The sequence below is a fragment of the Lissotriton helveticus genome, chromosome 1_1, assembly GCF_964261635.1.
Source record: "Lissotriton helveticus chromosome 1_1, aLisHel1.1, whole genome shotgun sequence".
Classification (NCBI taxonomy): domain Eukaryota; kingdom Metazoa; phylum Chordata; class Amphibia; order Caudata; family Salamandridae; genus Lissotriton; species Lissotriton helveticus.
Window position 1 is genome coordinate 1,357,097,551 of NC_136057.1, and position 18,925 is coordinate 1,357,116,475.

General features: G+C 44.1%; 1 protein-coding gene across 13 annotated transcripts in view; it reads right to left on the reverse strand.

Annotated features, from left to right (window-relative positions):
- TNRC6B (trinucleotide repeat containing adaptor 6B) overlaps positions 1-18,925 on the reverse strand; it is a 1,174,734-nt gene that overhangs the window by 768,778 nt on the left and 387,031 nt on the right. For 3 of the 13 annotated variants that reach the window (XM_078683390.1, XM_078683386.1, XM_078683377.1), the window contains exon 1: positions 10,463-10,612. The exons of the other annotated variants lie outside the window; for them this stretch is intronic. The gene's annotated coding sequence lies outside the window, so the exon portion shown is untranslated. Of the gene's footprint in view, positions 1-10,462; positions 10,613-18,925 lie in introns of those variants that run through there. 13 annotated transcript variants of the gene reach the window in all.

Below are 18,925 nucleotides of genomic sequence, written 5' to 3' on the forward strand. Positions count from 1 at the left end.
ACCAGCACTTATGACTGTCCGCTACACTGTGGCGCTGTTAATCTGCCATCGCGATGAACACACCAATATTTCTTTATTCACTCAATACACATTAAAAGTGACTGATACCTGCTGCCCAAGCCATTCTTGTAGCTATGAGAGCCTGGAATAGTTTGAATTGTCACACTTTTAGAGGTGCAACTGTTAGTAGTTCTGTTTGTAGTGCCATTGGTAGCCGCAATGGGTTGTGCAAGCTGCAGTGGCCCCCCGACGTAGAACCCGGTGCTCATGATTTTTTTAATTTTATTTTTATACAAATTAAGCATCGGACTGTTTGCCATTGCCCGTGACAGTTTCTGACCCCCACCAATGCATTCTCCAACCTTGTGGTTATCGGCCCACCTGGTCCACCAACTTTTTGGTGTTTTACATTTTTTAGTTGCTTCTCTTTATAGTGGAATTTCTTCCTGGTGTTCGGCAATTGTTGAATTCCTCCCTCTTTTCCGAAGTCTGCAAAGCTTTGACTGATGGTTCCAGACCCAAAGGCAGAAAAAAACGTAATATGCCGATCAGAGGCACATGCCTGATGTCATGGAGGAACAGGCATGGCATCAAATGGCCACAGACCATGCCCATGGACAACAAAAAATGGGAGAAAAAGAGAAGACGGGTATTCCGGACCCAATCACTAGATTTCAGTATGATTCACAGCATGTGACTTCAGAAAAGATTAAGGTTGCAAAACGATTATCAAGCAGCCCAGCTCATAGGCTTCTTTTAATGGTCTCATATGAGACACGGCAGCACTGGGTTCATATAGACGTGGCGGTGATGAGGAGACGCCTTTGAGCAATTCCTTGGCTACCTAATACATCAAAAAGCCCAGTATGCCATATTTCCAATATATTGAGACCTACTATGGAGAAAAGGGACTCCATTACAGGCTCTCATAATTCATCTAATAATTTGACATTTCTTTCACCCCTTCACCACACTTCAGGGTAATACAAACTTTGCATCCAGGTTTTTCAGATCCAACATTACAGCTCGGAAAGTAGTAGGGTGTAGATTCTTTAGTGACTTGCTTGAGAAAGAGGGGGGGGATTAAAGTGTTTCCCCCAATGCAAACAAGAATTGAATAAGAGTGAGCGCATGTGCTATTTCCACTATGCAACTGGACCCTCCACCCAGAACATAAAGAAGCAGCAAAATCTACTGTGTGGAAGAAGCTCTACTTAACCTATGCATCCCCTATGTGTCTCATTTCAAATATCTAAGCGTTTTAGGAGATGTGTACGCACATCCTTCATGGTCCTATATGAAGCACTGGCAGCATATCTTGGGCATTACCATAACATTACCACATTGGAAAAAGCTTTGGTCAGACATACTCTTCCTGTGCAAAAGCAGAAAATCTATTTATAAACACATGCCAAATTGGCATATCACTCAGCTTAAACGGACGTACGAGGATACCGATGGTCTATGTTGAAGGGGCTGTTGTCAGGATGGTAGGGATATACATATCTAGTGGTCTTCTACCAGATTGAAAGTTTGGGAATTTAATACTGGGTCACATAAAGGTGGTGGTGGGCTATCTTACCACCAGAACTGGTGCAATTCTTAGTGGGACTCAGAGCAGCTGGAATATCAAACGTTTCCTTGTCTGACTGGAGACTCACTTCCAACTTGGTACTCGCAGTTAAACAGCCAATCGCTCGAATGCGGAAATCTGCAGTTGTCTCAGCTGTGCAAGAATGAGCCAGGAAGCTTTGGTTGTTACCAGCAATGGAAAAACTAACCTGGTAACTCGATGAACAAGGGACAAAATATGAGAAACTGCAGCAGCCCATAGTGAATTATTTAGCAGGCAGGGGACTGTGTGTCCGAAATCTTTAAGATATTTGCCTAGGATTTTTTTCTACTGATCTAAAAGTGGAGGCAGATGGTAGAGAGGAAGGTGATGGGGGGCAGATTGGGGTCTGGGAAATGTAACAGTGGATGTTCAACATTAAACTATGTTTGTATGAAGCATAAATTATGTCTCCACTGTGAACTGGGGAAAAATAACATGTCTTTGAATAAACAGAGTTTCCAAAAATAAAGAACCAAAAAGAAACCATGATTAACTGAACCCAGAAGCAATTGTAAGTTCTAATAGAAGGTTCACTCCAAATGAATCAAGGGGTGGGTGGGCTTATACTGTACACAATAACTTGGCTTATGTTGCACAAGGAATAGTAGATCTATGCTAGGTAAAGAAGACCCAGCGAAGTGGCATACTATCAAAGAAACTGGCCATCTCAATGAAGTATATACTCTTCATGAGTTTAGTTAGAGCTCCTATGACTTAACCAGAAGGGACCAGTTAGCAAAATAAGACACTGCTATTGCAGGACCTCACCCTAGGACGCAAAAGTATATCTTTTGGCACACTTACGAATACATTAAAGGTGCTTACAGCTCTGAGAACCGAGGAGGCATAGCAGGGCTACAGTCAACTTGAAGATAAAAGGCTGGCACAAAAGGAACAGGTATCCAACAAGGTCAGTGGAATTGAAGCCAATAATCTTTTTTAATATCCAGAAGCTATGAGATCTTCTAAGAAGAAAGGAGAACCCTCATATATTCCATAAAGAACAGGCAACTTGGCAATGCGATAGTGATGGAAAGTTGGGCCTTCGAATCCTCATTGAATCTTTGGGAGCTTGGACAGTCAGTTAAGATCTAGCCATGACAGCTGGCATTTTGACTTTAACATATGACAGAATGTGTAAATCACTTCATTCTCCTCAAAAACATTACTATTATTTATCACTAAATCACTGTACAGTCAGGGTTATTGCTACTGAAAGTACTTTACAATAAACACAGTATAAAAAGGGGGGGCTAGCTCTAGCAGTAACCATTGACAAAATTATTTGGTAAACAATTTCTTTAAGATTAGAGTCCTGTTCCGGGGTCTATGGGCTGGCTGGTGCTTCTTTAAATGGCTGACTGACTACAAAGGAACAATTTTATACCTATATTTTAATTTTTTTGTATGTAGAAAAGGGAACCCAAGAGTAAGCTACTCACTGCTAAAGGGAGGCACATTCCGACAACGCGCTGTAGTGTGTATTTATCATCTTCCTAACATATAGTCTTCTGTCAAGGTGTTTCGTAAAATTAGCTCCAGTCTAAAATTCGACATAAAAACTGAACACAACTCAGGTTACCAGTTGCTGATGGACGTGGTCAAATAACTACGGTTTCTTGGAGTACTATCATCATGGTAGAGTGATGGCCCGTCCACCAGCTGTCTAGGCCATGAGCTTACACTTGATCAGTCGCAAGTGAAACATTTCCAGTGCTGCTTGGATTGCCTTCAGTTAGAATAATCCCTAGTTAAAATAGCAATATTGATAGCACATCCATGGCAAACAGAGTATACCTACAAAACATAAATGGGTGAGCAACTTGTTGGCCTAGTAAAAACTTACTTGAGACTATACAAAACTAACCATGTATGTGATTCTGACTGGCAGGTTCTGGATGAATATTTAAAAGGTGCCGGCCGCGGTCTGGGTTGTCCAGATAATTGCTCTCCTTTCACTTAAAGCAGTGGGGAGGTAGGGGATTCTGATATAGCTGAAAATGGACAGCATGACTGACTCACGACAGAGGCGTGGGACAGCGGAGCTACACCTTGCGCACTGTGAAAAATAGGCAGCCGTGGAAGGAGGGGGCATCAAACTGGAATATGGAACATTTGTTTTGCATGTTCCGTCAGATCCAAATCCACGGTGGCACTTAACTGGGGTGGTGTGCAAAAAAACGATGGATTTAGGCCCAGATCTCTGTACTGGGGTGAATGTATGACATTGCTCTGCATTCTGTCCATCAACTGTTATTTTTGCACTCCATGCCTCGGATAGTGGACTATATTTTGCTGGTCATGCTTCGTGATGGTTCAATGAAAGGTCATGAGGTACAAAAATAGCAATATCCGTAGAACCGCTACCTAGTCACTTACTTGGGGTTAGTGACATCCCTGAACTGATGCTACTTTGCAGCAATATGTGGCACCGCAGGAGCACAACTGTCCTGGCTCTCAAATGAGTGACCACCTGCTGTTGGTTGATGCAAGAGGCGATGGACGTGTTCCTAGTTTGCAGAATAAGATTTCTATTCTCACCCAGTAAGATGGCAAAGTAGATCCAAAAGGCGAGCTCTGAATGGAGACGTGGGGAGAATGGCAAGTACACAGCACCTTAGGTTAGATGGAGACCCTCTACCAAACAGTGGCTCGCAAACTTCATGCAGCCCACAGTAGGGGAACCGTTTACTCTTGAAGCTGCAGAGAGTAGAGCATCAGCAAACCAATTGTTTTATTTGCACAGTGCAGAAGCCAACTTTTCCTCTCCTGTGCTCACTTGAACTTTTGATTACTGTGTGGACTTAATGATTTTCATTAATGCCACTTGTCGGACAGGATAAACTTAAGCGGATCCTCTGGCAATCTTTCACTTTTGGTGGGGTCCCAATCTACAGATGTTAGAATTGGGTGTCTCTGGTTGGCACAGGTGAGTACTTGTAACAAGCAGGGACCCTCTCCTCTAGTCAGGGCAAGGGACTTACTCTTAAAAATAACCCCTGCTCACCCTCTAGGCAGTGTGGCGCGAGCAGACAAGGCTAAACTTCAGAGCGTTATGGGTTAAGCATTTATGACCACATACAGTAATTCAATGATACACCATAAATGGACACCTAGTTTTATATAAAAAAAATAGGTATTTTTATATAAGGTTCAACACAAGACCCAATAGCGTTTAAAAATGGGCCACAATACTTTTCAGATTCAAGAGTTCTTTAAAAATGCGTATTTCTAGGGTCCATACGAGTCGCGCTGACTGTGTGCTTCTTTTGAGGCTGATCGTAGCAGAAACAGTGAAAATGAACATTGCGGACCCTCTGGTCCAGTATGCACACAGTCAGGGGCGACTCGTACAGTACCTTGTAACTTGTAGTTCTCAATGTGGATGGTGCGGCAGGTGAAGGTGTCCCAGGAGCGTGCGTGGGCTCTTCTCCGGTGCGGGCCCGGCTTGGTTAGATGCCTCGGTTCGGGGCATCTGAGCGGGGCTGCAGGGCGAAGCGGACGATCCGGGTCGTAGAGGCTTCACAATGCGGCGCGGGATGCGCGTCGTGCCCACGAGCGGGGATGCCAATCCGAACCCAGCGGCACAGTACGGGTAGGCCGGTACGCTTCGAGCGTACGAGCCGTACTCTTCAGTGCACGGCTGCGGGTTCGGTTTCTGTAGCGCGGCGCCAGGGGAGCCGGTACGCTATGGATGTACGGGGCGGATTCTCCTTGCGGGTCGCTCCGATCTTCAACTGCCAGCGGCAGGGGCGGCGAGGCGAGCAGTGCGGCTCACGGGGGGAGGGAGCAGCGGGGTGCGGGCGGCCCGGCAGTGACAGTGCGAGCTACGGCTCGTACAGAGCGGCGTCACACGGTGCGGGCGGCCATGAACAAGGCTGCAAAGCGAACAGGGTTTCGAGTCGCACTCCGATTGCGGCTCCAGGGGCAGGGCAAGCCTCGGGCAATGTCCAGCGGCTCTTGAGGCAGGAGGAGTCCAATATTCCTGGGACTCCGTTCAGGGGGAAAGCTCACCCACAAGCCCTTGGAGATTGTTTAAAGAGGCACAAATAAATAAAAGTTCCTTCAATCTTTTCCTCTCCTCTCGCAGCAGGGCACCCACCACAGGCCAGTCTCCCAGGTCAGAGACAGTACTCCTCCTTGTAGCTTTTCCAGGTCCTTCTCGTCGGGCAGAGGTTCTTCTTGCTTCAAACAGGATGTAATTTCTTAGGAGCAGGGCTCCTATCTTTATACTGCATTTCATTTGTTCTTTGAGGCCAGGGGGCCTTTGCCTTGTTCAGTCCAGTTCTTGGGCACTTTGTTATGGTGACTCTGGCTTGTCTTTTCAGTGTGCAGGGCAGAGACATCAGACGCTCCACAGGAGGTGGAGCCAGCATTGTGGTGGCAGAGAACAGCCCTATTCAGAGTCAAGGGGCACTCCTCCCACCCATCCTGGTGTAATCTTTCTATTCACCACCTGGATGCCCAGACTGTCTCCTGGAATTCCCCAGCCCTGTCACTCACACAAACCAGACAGCAGATACACATCAGAGCAGAGGCGGGCTGAAATGGTTAGGCAAACAAATACCAACTTTCTAAAAGTGGTATTTGCAAACACAGAACATTAAAATAAAGTTTGCTAAAAGATGTATTTTATTATTCTGAGTTCAGGCATACCGAACTCGAATTTCTACCATGTTCCCTGAGCCTGCTAGGATTATAGAGTGTAATAATTCCAGCAGCTCATTCTGGCCTATGAGAACAGGTAGCCTTACAATAGTGAAAAACGAAAATGGCTGTAATTCACTATTAGGACATGCCACACACATCAGGGCTTGTCCTACCTTATGCTTACAATGTACCCTGCCCTTGGGCCTACCATAGGGGTGACTCGCATGAAGTAAAGGGAAGGTTTAGGGGCTAGCAAGTGTGTGCACTTGCCCAGCCAGCATGGCAGTACCAGACTGCACGCAGGTTCTGCAATGGCAGACCTTAGACACTTTTTACAAGGATGCTTCTGTGGGTGGGACAACCAGTATTGCAGGCCCACTAGCAGCATTTGGATTAAAAAGCCCTGGCACTCCAGGTGCACTTTACTGGGGTCTGACAGTAAAACAAATAAGCCAATCATGGAAACCAATCACATATACACTTTGTACAGGGAGCACTTGCACTGTGGCACTGATTGGCAGTGGCACAGTGCTCTGAGCAGCGAACACCAGCAAAATATATGAGACAGCAGCAAAAAGTGGAAGGGAGACTCACGCCAATGTGCCAGGTCTAACAACAGACAAATAGATTTGGTTGGAGGGGCTGCAGCAGTGCCTCCAGCTGATCTTTTTAATGCATACCCACAATCTTGGGGAAACTAGCACTTTGGAGTTCCAGCAATCAAGAAGAACAGGCAATAGGTCCATACAAGTCCAGATTCATTGAGCAGTGCTTTGGTATATGTACATGTGAATGAGAAAGCTGTATTCTGTATGCATCTGTGTAAACCAATCAACTGTACTTCTGCAAAGAACTGCATAATCTAACACCCACGCCTGTCTTTGTTGAGCACGGACAAATACAAAATAGTATTGGTTGATAAAAGTGCAATCAGTGCAGGACCACATTAAACTAACCCTGGGAACGAACTCTGCTCCCCTGGAGTTGTTTGTGGAATTTTGCATACTCCACATTCTGCGGAGAACACGAAGTTCCTGCAAAACATCCGACAGCGGAGCTCAGCCCCGGACCGTACACCCCCTGCAATAAATATTTTTAAAATAAAACTTACAATTAAAGTCAAATAAAAGCGCACTTACCTTATCGCGGAGTCCCGGGTTGCCGCCCTCCTCCTCGCTGTAATCCCATGTGTCAGACATACGTCATGGTAGAAATGCACATGCGCAGTCCTACCATGACGTATGGGATTACGGCGGGGAGGAGTAGGGCAGCCCGGGTCGCCATGCTAAGTGCGCTTTTATTTTACTTTAATTGTAAATTTAATTTAACAAAATGTTATTGCGGGTGTGGGGCGGAGGGAGGCGCAGAGCGCCACTGAGTTTTTGGTCAACTTCGTAGAGCTCCGCTTAGAGCAACTCCGCCTGCTCCGCCCGGGGTTACATTAAACAAGTATAACACCATCTAAAAGTCTTGATAGGAGCTGATCGAGCTCCTGCACAGCCCAAACAATTTAGTTCCAATTTAAGTGCGGTATTCTCAGGTTCATAAGGTTGCTTTCTCAGTGAAACCGCATGTAATACATAAACTGCAACACCAAAACATCCTGGTTTAAGGGGTTGTTGTGAGGGCTCCACTGTTCTTGCTGCAAGTGGCGGCCTATCTACAAGGTTCTTTTAAGGGATGCATTATATCTAGGGCTCCCGGTTTTATGGTATGTATATTATTGTCATTTCCGACTGTATTTATCTATATTTTGATTTTTGCTAATGTTACCTGTATTTATCTATATTCATTTTAGGTTCTGAAAAAAAAAATAACGCTGAAATGTGTATATTTCAACATATATTTAACCAGTTAAAGTGCATTTGTGCCTAAACTTATGACTGGTTTCAATGATATATACATACTTGGTGCTAAATAAAATATGCACTTGTAAGAAAATATGTCAATTTAAGAATCAAGGTTGTGCAAATGTATTGCTGTTTAAGACTTTTTTTACTAAAATCCTCCTTTTTTTTAACCCCCTTGCCTGTCAATCCACGCAGCTATTGGTCTGATAGTCATGATTGACAGCATTTAGAATCACTCCAAAAACTACCCTCCTTTTTTATCCACATTTAATAATAAATACTGACAGGGAAATAAATGGTTTTCTGTCTGTCTGTAAAAATCAGTAAAAACGGAAAATAGTGAGCCTTAATTATATCCCAATATCTGCAATAAGTCAAATTATGTGGTGTAATGCAGTACCTTTTTTTTACGCACGGTAACACTGGGATAAGATTTAACCTTATTAGTACCAGATCAAAACCCAAATAACGCATTAAGGAACTGAAAGACCATTCAATTTTGTGAGGCACCCTTCCACTGTACAGGAACATGTATTGTCATGGTGCAATAAGTTAATACCCAGGGCGCGCACAGTCGTAGAGACACAGCTTAGCACCTAATAACTGTACCATCATTTGTATTCATTTTGATATTTTGCATAACGCGTTAACTCAAACGGGGCACCGGTATGTCAAATTCTATATATACCCAATTGCTCATGTACGATAGTGGAGTACAACCGCCCACTGTCATGCACTTACATAACGCTCTGCACTCAAAGACAACGTATTAGAGAGCAAGCAAATAAAGACTATGTAGAAATGGCAGAATCAACAGGTTAACCGAATGCAAAGACCAAGGCGAATAGCAAAGAGACATCCCGTAAACCTGCACACAATGCGTTAGTAGCGGCTCGAGCATGGCCCACCCTATTACTACGCTCGAGGTACTGCTTTAGATTTCTCTTAACTTTTGACCGCAACTAGCGCCCCTCACAGAGCTGACCGTGTGAACCAAACTCCATGCGACAATGCACCAAACAAAAACAAGGTCTTATTCAAGAGAATATGGGACGAGGAGGCAAGACTCGGTGTCCAAAACCACCACTGTCACATCGAATCTCTTCTAGTGCTTAGTGGTGCCATAGAATGGTAGGCGACCTGAAACCTCCGGATATTGTAAGATCGACCGCACATAATTTAATCGTCTACACCTCCCTCCCCGCACAGTTCTACAAACGAGACTACAGTATACATTTTCCACCGAAATCTCCTTCAAACCGCGCACATTTTTATGGCAGATAAGGAGCCATACTCCCTCATGGGGTTCAAGCCGGGATCGGCACAGACCCCCCCCCCCCCCCCCCCCACACACAACCCTAGAATCTTCAACAAACATTGTTATTTGGGTCTCACAGACAAGACATCCCATCTGCCTCGGGAAATCTATGTGGTATAAATTCACCCAAACCATACGTCCCAGTAGTATCTCGGAAAGTATGCAGGCTCTTGCTTGGGATCTTCCAAGATCGATCCCTCAGCCACACTGTCCCTCTAACTTGTACATAGATATAGCCCTTCAACAGCTTCCATCTGTGCATCCCTTCAGTCGTCACAGACCTATTTTCTAATATTTTGGGAATGGCTGTGGTCTCGGCTGCTGCCCTAGACCAAAGCCACTCTGCTCCTTCTATATTGTATTGTGCACAGCACTTTACTATAGACAATCGTCTCTAGTCTCCTGCCTGTCTCGGGAGTCGACTGTGGTGCCGGGGCCCACCGGGAGCGTTGGCCCCGAGGAGGGTCTACCTCCACCACCTGCCGGTGCTCCTCAGGCCCTTAAATCCAGCCTTCATATGTGCGTTTACACACAACCGTCTCTACGTCAGGTTATGTCCCGGCCCCTGGGCTTTAAGGCCCTCTGTTTGTAACTGGAGATGTCGGTGAATGCTGCAGCCGAACAGATTACTTTTCTTTTTTACACTGGGGGTGGATCAGTGAATGTTGGAGGCCAAGTGTCGTACAATCCCTAACTTCCTGAGTATTTAGACCCTGCCGAGGGCGGCGGTCCACAGCCCCCCATATTCGTACGTCGCCTGGATCTCTCAGATTGAGACCCCCTCTTACATATGGAGAGGAGCTTTAGTCCCTTTGAGATCCTGGCAGTACTTTCTCCATATGCGGTGATGCATAACTCCCACTTTCTCTCCTTTGTATACGAGGCGTAGAGGTCAGTGAATCTTGTTGAGTCTTAGGGGCTCCCAAGGCCCCTCATCCCCGTTCCATGTAAAGTGAGACACAGCTCCCTCCCCTCCACCTTTCTCTGTATACATTTCCCCTGGGTCTGTCGCGGGAACGGAGGTTGTACCTGAGGGTTCGCTGTGGTCCTCTGCAGGATCTCAGGCAGCCTTCAGAGGAACCCCCTTTCGCTCCCTTGGCCCCTCAGTCCCAGTTCCCGTCTCCGCTCTCGTCTCTGCACTCAGCGTCGGCCATTTTCAGACTAATCCCGCCCCTCAGCAGCTCCCCGCCCCCACCGCCGGAGGCGTGGCCTGCTGGTGACCTTCACAGACAGCAGACCACGTGATGCAGACGCTGTCAATCAGTGCGCGTTGGGCGGTGTTGCCCTTAAAGGCAACGCGCCGCATTCCGGAGCCTCGTCGCTCAGGCGGGGTGGTTTTGGGTGAATAACTGTACAACTGGAGCTATGCGAAAAAGGCTCCGCCACAGGATGAACAGAGGACGCAGAATGTGGCGCCCACAGCAGCGCGCGCACGCACGGCGGCCATCGAGGCGCCGCGGAGAGGGGGATGGGCCACAGGTTGATCTAGAACGGCAAACGCAAAACAAAAGGCGGCGGAGGAGGAATCGGAGGACAAGTTTACATGAAATCCCACCCCAAAACAGAGGTTACTTTTATATCATAACGACTCGAGCAGCGACGTACAACCAAAGGATCATGTATCAGGTTGTGAAAACGGGCACCAAGCGCGGCCTAACGCAAAACTCCGCCACATGGCCTGTGCAGGGATGAACTGGTGATTATACATCAACAATTTATATACTGGAGCCTCGTTTCTCACCCAGGAGGCAAATGCCGACACATTTTCAAAACGCGCTATTCCGACAAAACAAACCCAAAATATATATAAGTGGGTGAATTATAGAACACACCTGCGATATCGGTTGTATTAGGTTACTGCGGAAGTCCGACATAACCGAGGATGATGCCATGGGCAAGGGGGTGATGGGAAGAATGCTTACATTAATTTTGGCCGCTCGCACTTATTCGGGTGCAACTGAGTTGATCGTTTTGTGCCCACTGGCACCTCCGACAAGAATCAGCCATAGGCACATCAGCTTTATACCTGCTGAATGGAACTCGTCCAGTTTGAACGGTCAGGCTTGCCAGGTCCCCTCTAAACGGGGAACACAAGCACCCCCAGATCCGTTTCGGTGTATCTGTGGCACAACAGTAGGATGCAGTACGAATTCTGTGGCGCAGTGTGCACGGGGCCCACCGTCCTGGCACACCCTTCGAACTTAGGACGTCACACTCAGGAAAACAAAAAAGTGATGCTGGAGTGCTTGAATTACTCTCCACAACCGATAATCACTCAAAGGCGCAATACAATTGTTTTTGGTCCACTGTAACACTTTAGCTAACGAACCAGCCATATGCAAATCAGCTTTAGTCTTGCTCCAATGCAACAGTACTCCCTGAACTGCCAGGCCAAGCCCCATCTAAATAGGTACACAAACAACCCCCAGACGAGTTTCAGCCTATTTGAACCTGGTCAAGTAGTGTTCAGCTTGAGTGATCACCAACGATATTTCAAGTGTTTCTTCCTTCACCTCGATTGTTGCATGAGCACAGGGGAACGACGTCCATAATAGCACTGTGTGCAGAGTATGATGTCATCAATTATAAGGTGTACCGCAAGTGTAGCAGTATCGCGAGCAGTGTATGACCTTACCAACAATACGTTCATAAAGAATCATACTACAAAAGGCACTGAAAAGCGGGACCATGCAGAGAAGTCCGCTGTTGGTAACATTGCTAACAAAAAGGCTGCAGCCCAAGTGTGAAATCACATATGACAAGTGGTCATCTCAATAGTCTTGAGTAGGACTTTCCCAATGATCCAGTCTTATACAGAACGTTACATCACAGAAGATGAAGGCACAGTCAAGCATGCCACCACAGACGATGCTTCAGGCTGACTGTGACATCACAGACATCAAAGCCGTGGGCAGAGTAGGACAGTTCCAATGACAGAGCCATAATAAGAGGGCAACATCACAAAGAATGAAAGCGCACACACAAGCGTGTCATCACAGACAAGGCCGTACATATCATGACATCACAAGATGAAGACAGACAAGACAACAGGCTAAGTATGACATCACATAAGAGTCGGAGGTCAGAGTAGGATGTTATACAGCATTGTGCCTTTCATAATTTCATAGGCTTGAAGCATTTTCAGGCATGAGTTTGGGAACTCTCGAGAATCAACGTTAACATGAGTTTGCATATACACTCAAATACTGGTGGTAGTCTTAGGCAGTCCTGCACACAATTAATTCTTCAATAAGGGCGTTGCTGTGAGAAGTTGTTTAGTCTGGCTCTAGACCGAGCCAAAACTGGCTAGAGCCAAAACGAGCAGCAGTCAGCAAAGTAGATGTGTGCCTTCTCTTCAGGGTGGCTAACTAAGACCTATAACCAGTCTTATGGATCTTGGTCTTTGAAGCAGCCTGTTCAGGAACGCTATGTGTTTGGTCCTTGGGGGCAGAACCAGATGGTGCATAACTGGTATTCTTGACTGGATTATGGAGGCGACAAAACCCTATCCTTTCGGAGCGTTCCTGGCAACCCTCCCACCCCACCGGCCCCAGAAAAGCAGACGCAGGTCATAAGGAGCCTGCCTTCCCCTTCATTAAGAGTCCTGAACCTGAAATGCTTGCAGGTGGAATAATTTCTGGAAGAACACCGGTCTTTGTGAAGGCAAACACAACATTTTCTTTGGGAATCATCTAAATATACAGTTATGGCTTCTCAAGTGTTGTACTGTTTGAAGAGGCTTTTTTTGTTAGGATTATGTGCTGTTATCACAGAGGCCTCAAGCGTGAGCCACCCAACCGTAAACGGAGCGTAAAACACACATCTGGTAGGGACGGAGAAAGAAGTAAACCAGAGACTAAACTGTATTTATGAACAAAATTACTTACAGAGAAAAGTAGAGAAGATTCCCCACCAATTACGAGACATGAGTCTGAGGAATTGAGCTGTTGAGAGTGGAACTCGGAATTATACCGGACTGACTGAGGTTCAGATCATAAAATAAGGCGAACAGACTGCATATAGGCTATTACTGTTTTGGTTATCCGAATGTAGATATATATACACTGCTATGTTTAACATAGATTAACAAGGGTTCCCAGCATGATGTCTGGGAATGATTAGAGCATGTGAAGCAAAGAAAGATGCTAATGCTAGAGAACAGAAGTTACAGATAAGTAACATTTTCTTCCCAATAACAATCATAATCAGTGACTTAACAATGAGTCTACACAATATATCAAGTAAGTTCTTCCAAACGATACATTTGTACTACTCTGTCGCAGTAACACAATATATCTTGTTAGCACTTAGTAATTTTCCTTTTAATAAGGATTCTACTTTTACAGTTTAATATAAGTACTGTTGGAACATTTCTGTCTGCTAGGTCACCCCAGATTTTTTTTTTGAGAAACATTATTATTCCTGGCTATAGTACTCTGTGCACTATACTTGTTATACAGCGTTAAAGTGCTTAACACTGAAAAAATAACATGCCCTGACTGGCATATTTAATTTATCTTTAAGTCCCTAGTATGTGATACCTACAGGGAACCAAGGGCCTGTAAGTTTAATGTCACCAGTGGGCTGCATCACTCATTGTGCCACTCACTAGAGTCACAATGTAAGCATGCCTGCCACGAGTAGCCTGGCTGTGCAGGTTTAAACTGCAAATTCGCCCTGTCAAAATAACCCCTTTTGACAGGCCTAAACCTCCTATTAAATATGAATGTCGCCCCTAAAAATGCCTTACTGCCCATTAAGGTATGGTATTTAAGTGTAGAAGACAAAGCTTTAATGTTAAACATGTCCTTATAGTGAAAAGGCTATTTTCACTGTAGCAGGATTAGCGGTTTAACAGGAAAGCATGGGATACAATATTACATTTAATAAATGTTATCTCCGCCCAGGAAACAGCCAGAAAAATATTTCAAGGCATCTTTACCACTAAATTTGTTTTTGTTTAACTATTACAGTCAGTGTCTAACCATTTCAGAAAAGGTATTTTAGAAACGCTAGGTTGCCCGCTTAAAGCTTCTAAGGCCTTTTAGTGCCTCACAACGGTCACCTTGCAGCGGATGACTCCCCTGTGGTGAGGTGTGAATTGCACCCAGAAGCAAAAAAAAAAAAAAGCCTGACCCAAATGGGCAGAGATGATCCATCTGAATCTGACAGAACATACAGGGGGATCCTGGCAAGATCATCTTTGGCATTAACGTGTCAAGTTCTGGTGGAATGTCACATTCTGCTTGACATGTCTGCTGGGGTTCTCCATAAGACACTGGGGCACACTTCATAGAGGCCTCTCCTGTGACAGGTAAATGCTGAGACTTGGGCAGGGCCATTCTTTTGTCCAGCCAGCCAGGCACCAACCACAGTGTACTCTGACATTACAGCATCACAGTCAGTTTGACAGGTCTGTTGGGCTTACACAGAACATTTGGGGTGCACTTCAAAGGAAGGAGACAGAATGCCAAAACACTTATCCTTTCTCAGATTTGATTTTACAGTTTTAGTGATGCATCCATCACTAAAACTGAAGTTTAGTGATGGATGCAGGAGAACATCAAAATCATCATATATTACCATAGTACCCCCCCCCCCCCTCAAAGCAGAGCCCACGTTTAGTGTGGCCGAAGATTTCGGCGATCTTGAAAATCCCCCGAGTGGGTAGGGTTAGAACAGCATACTTTTACCCTGTTGGTTAGGGTATCCTATGGGGTCATTCCCACCCACTAGCTTGTACCAGGCATAAATGTGGCACCTCCAGACACCCACTTAAGAGCATTCCTAGACCTTAAGAAGACCAGAAGAGGACTGAACCAGCTGTCTGCAACCTGAGAAGAGCCTCAGAAGACTGGACTTGCTCTCTATCATGTACCCAGGACGAAGAAGTGGACTCCGAGTCATAAGGTTTACTTTCTGCTAAAGCCAAAGGGAGGCCCATAAGCTACAAGTGGCATTTTCCTGGAACTGCCCAGATAACCAGTGACAACTGGACCTGGACTGCAGGCCAATGACTGGCACCCTGTAAATGTCTAAGTGCCTCGGCTGGGGGACTTTAGAAGAGTACTCTTGTGGTGGATTGGGACCTAAGCCAGAAAGTAAAATCTTAGATCAAGATGTACATTTTTTTTATTCAACCCCCACTCCAATGTGGTCATAATATAATTGCAACTAGGTCCTGTTCTACTGCCACCCTTGACTATCATTGGCATTTTGAGCTTCTTGGTGCGATTTCTACTTAAAAATTTAAAAACTCCTATCAGTTCCTCTAATTGAATATGTTATTTTGATGGATACTGTATTCCTCCGAGCACTCAATCAAGTATCAAAAAAAGTGTCTTTGTATAGTTTTCACTATTCAATTTAATGTCCAATCTTCCTTCAAATTCAAATCCAGTTCATATCAAACGATAATTCACAGCCAACACGTGTTTCGTCATGTCCGTGTAGGACGAATTGACTTCTTCAGGGCTGCAACCCAAATATATACAATCAGTTCTAATTCACATAAACCAAAATTATAAACCAACTATTTATACATTTATCAGCATAAATTAAAGTTTCCATCGAAAATTATTTTTTCAGCCTGTGTCAAATCTTATATACAGTTCAAGTAATTCCACACTTAATTTCACAAAGAAGGAACGTAAGTACCAAAAACATGAACTTCACATAGTTTGGTCTAAATCATTCACATATTAAAAAACAGTGTCCCAATTTACCTACGAGTCAGTGGTATTGGGTATCAGGAATAAGGCTGTGGTTCCCGATAACACCCATAGGTGCCAGGTCCTAAAGCTAATAATACTATTAATCTAGTCATTAACTCACCTATTTCCAGATAGATGTGTCAGGTTATTGGTATCAACACGTAATATATTTAGCGAACAACGGACTTCCTCCTATTTCCGTAGTTTTTCTCGTAATAGCCAACTCCTATAAGTAAATCAACCAATAGTACTATCAATGCTCAATAATGCATCAATAATCTGTAACTCAATGTCATATATGGACCAATAATTAAACTCACCACTTTGTAAAGTGAAGAACGTGGTAAATTTCGTTCGCGTATAAGTATTCTCATAATCATCTATTTCCAGTTTGATAGCGTCTCATAGGTACCTACAGTAAATTAACATCGCTGTCATTACCGATCAGTAAACGTATGTCAGCTTCTAATCAAATCCAATAAAGTACCGACAACCAGCTGAACATATGTACCATGCAGTTCTCACCTTATGTATCAGTAATAGCAAGTACCCATATTATTTCCTCTTCTAATGGCTCCTTCTATCGTGAGTGTTCTCAACACGTGTTCGTGTCTAGTAAAAAAGAGAAAACACCCATGAAGACTATGCCTTAACTAAATCTTCCTTAAAGTTACAAATAGTTCCCCGCACTCACCGTTAGTCAGTCTGTAACGTTCCGACTTTGGCGTTCTGCACGGGCGCCATCTTTAAATGTCTATTTATAGCCATTCACACGGGCGCCATCTTGTAATGTCTAATTATATTTACAAACCCGGCGGATCAGCTATACAGTCAGAGTCTCGCCATATGTTGATGGGCACAATTGCAAACCAAAAATCCATAATCTGGATATCGTCTCGTATTAAAATTTACAGTGCTGTCGAAACTTAATGGGATTTTAACTCCATATATTATAACCTTGAACAAATCTTAGATCGGTTTCTTAAATCATAGTATCAAATAGGTCCATGCTTGTGATGTATTTCACATGTATTATTATATACCAGACGATACTAATTATAACAAATTATGTGTCTTGTGTGTCTTGTATTTTCTATCTTCATACTTTGCTCCTGAACCTGTATACCACAGGGGTCCTCAGGTCAACCACAGCCCCTCCTGTTAACATTATTCACTCTTGTCAGTCATGTTAACAAATTCATAGTATAAAGACAATCCAGCGGGGTAGTAGGTTCGAAATCAATATCCATCTGATTTTTTATATCCGTATATACAATGCAAAGATATGTACTTGTCTAACATATCACTGTACTTCCTCATACTATAGAGTTTTCTGTGTTGGGGTAAAGTTTGTAAATTGACAGAACAAAACCATTAGCACCAACATTGTATTCGGTAAGTTTTACACTGGTATCTCTCATATTATCTCAGTTTCCTAGGTAAAACTCAAACTCATGATCGACGTTAAGGCCACATTCTACTGCTTTCAATCTAATCAGCCAAAGCACCTCACGTTTTCTCAATGTCAATAGTCTATTTCCACCACGTGGATCAGGTTTGATATGGTCTATCCCATGATAGGTAAAGACATGTTGGTCCTTGTTCTCACAATTTTGAACCAGGTGTGACGCAATTGGGTACCGTGTGTCACCATTTTTCAGTGCTCTGAAGTGCTCAGCAATTCTATCTTTAAGCCTCCTCTTGGTACTCCCCACATATATTTTACCACACGTACACAGAATTACATATACTACATATGTGGTGTCACAGTTTATAAACATACCAATAGTATATTTTCCAGAGTTGTTGTACTCAAAACATTGTACCTTCTTCATTGCCCATCTACATGAAATGCACCTTCCACATTTGTAAAAGCCCTTGAAGCTATTCAACCAATCCTTTTTATTGGATTTAGTCGGGTAACTGGGACTCAACATGTTCTTCAAAGTTGTACCCCTTCTAAATGTCACACTTGGCCTGTCATAAATGTACGGTTTCAGATCATTATCTATACAAAGCAGGTGCCAATGTTTGTTCAAAATTGTAAATAATTTGGAGCTGTCCAAATCAGATGGATATTGATTTCGAACCTACTACCCCGCTGGATTGTCTTTATACTATGAATTTGTTAACATGACTGACAAGAGTGAATAATGTTAACAGGAGGGGCTGTGGTTGACCTGAGGACCCCTGTGGTATACAGGTTCAGGAGCAAAGTATGAAGATAGAAAATACAAGACACACAAGACACATAATTTGTTATAATTAGTATCGTCTGGTATATAATAATACATGTGAAATACATCACAAGCATGGACCTATTTGATACTATGATTTAAGAAACCGATCTAAGATTTGTTCAAGGTTATAATATATGGAGTTAAAATCCCATTAAGTTTCGACAGCACTGTAAATTTTAATACGAGACGATATCCAGATTATGGATTTTTGGTTTGCAATTGTGCCCATCAACATATGGCGAGACTCTGACTGTATAGCTGATCCGCCGGGTTTGTAAATATAATTAGACATTACAAGATGGCGCCCGTGATAATGGCTATAGACATTTAAAGATGGCGCCCGTGCAGAACGCCAAAGTCGGAACGTTACAGACTGACTAACGGTGAGTGCGGGGAACTATTTGTAACTTTAAGGAAGATTTAGTTAAGGCATAGTCTTCATGGGTGTTTTCTCTTTTTTACTAGACACGAACACGTGTTGAGAACACTCACGATAGAAGGAGCCATTAGAAGAGGAAATAATATGGGTACTTGCTATT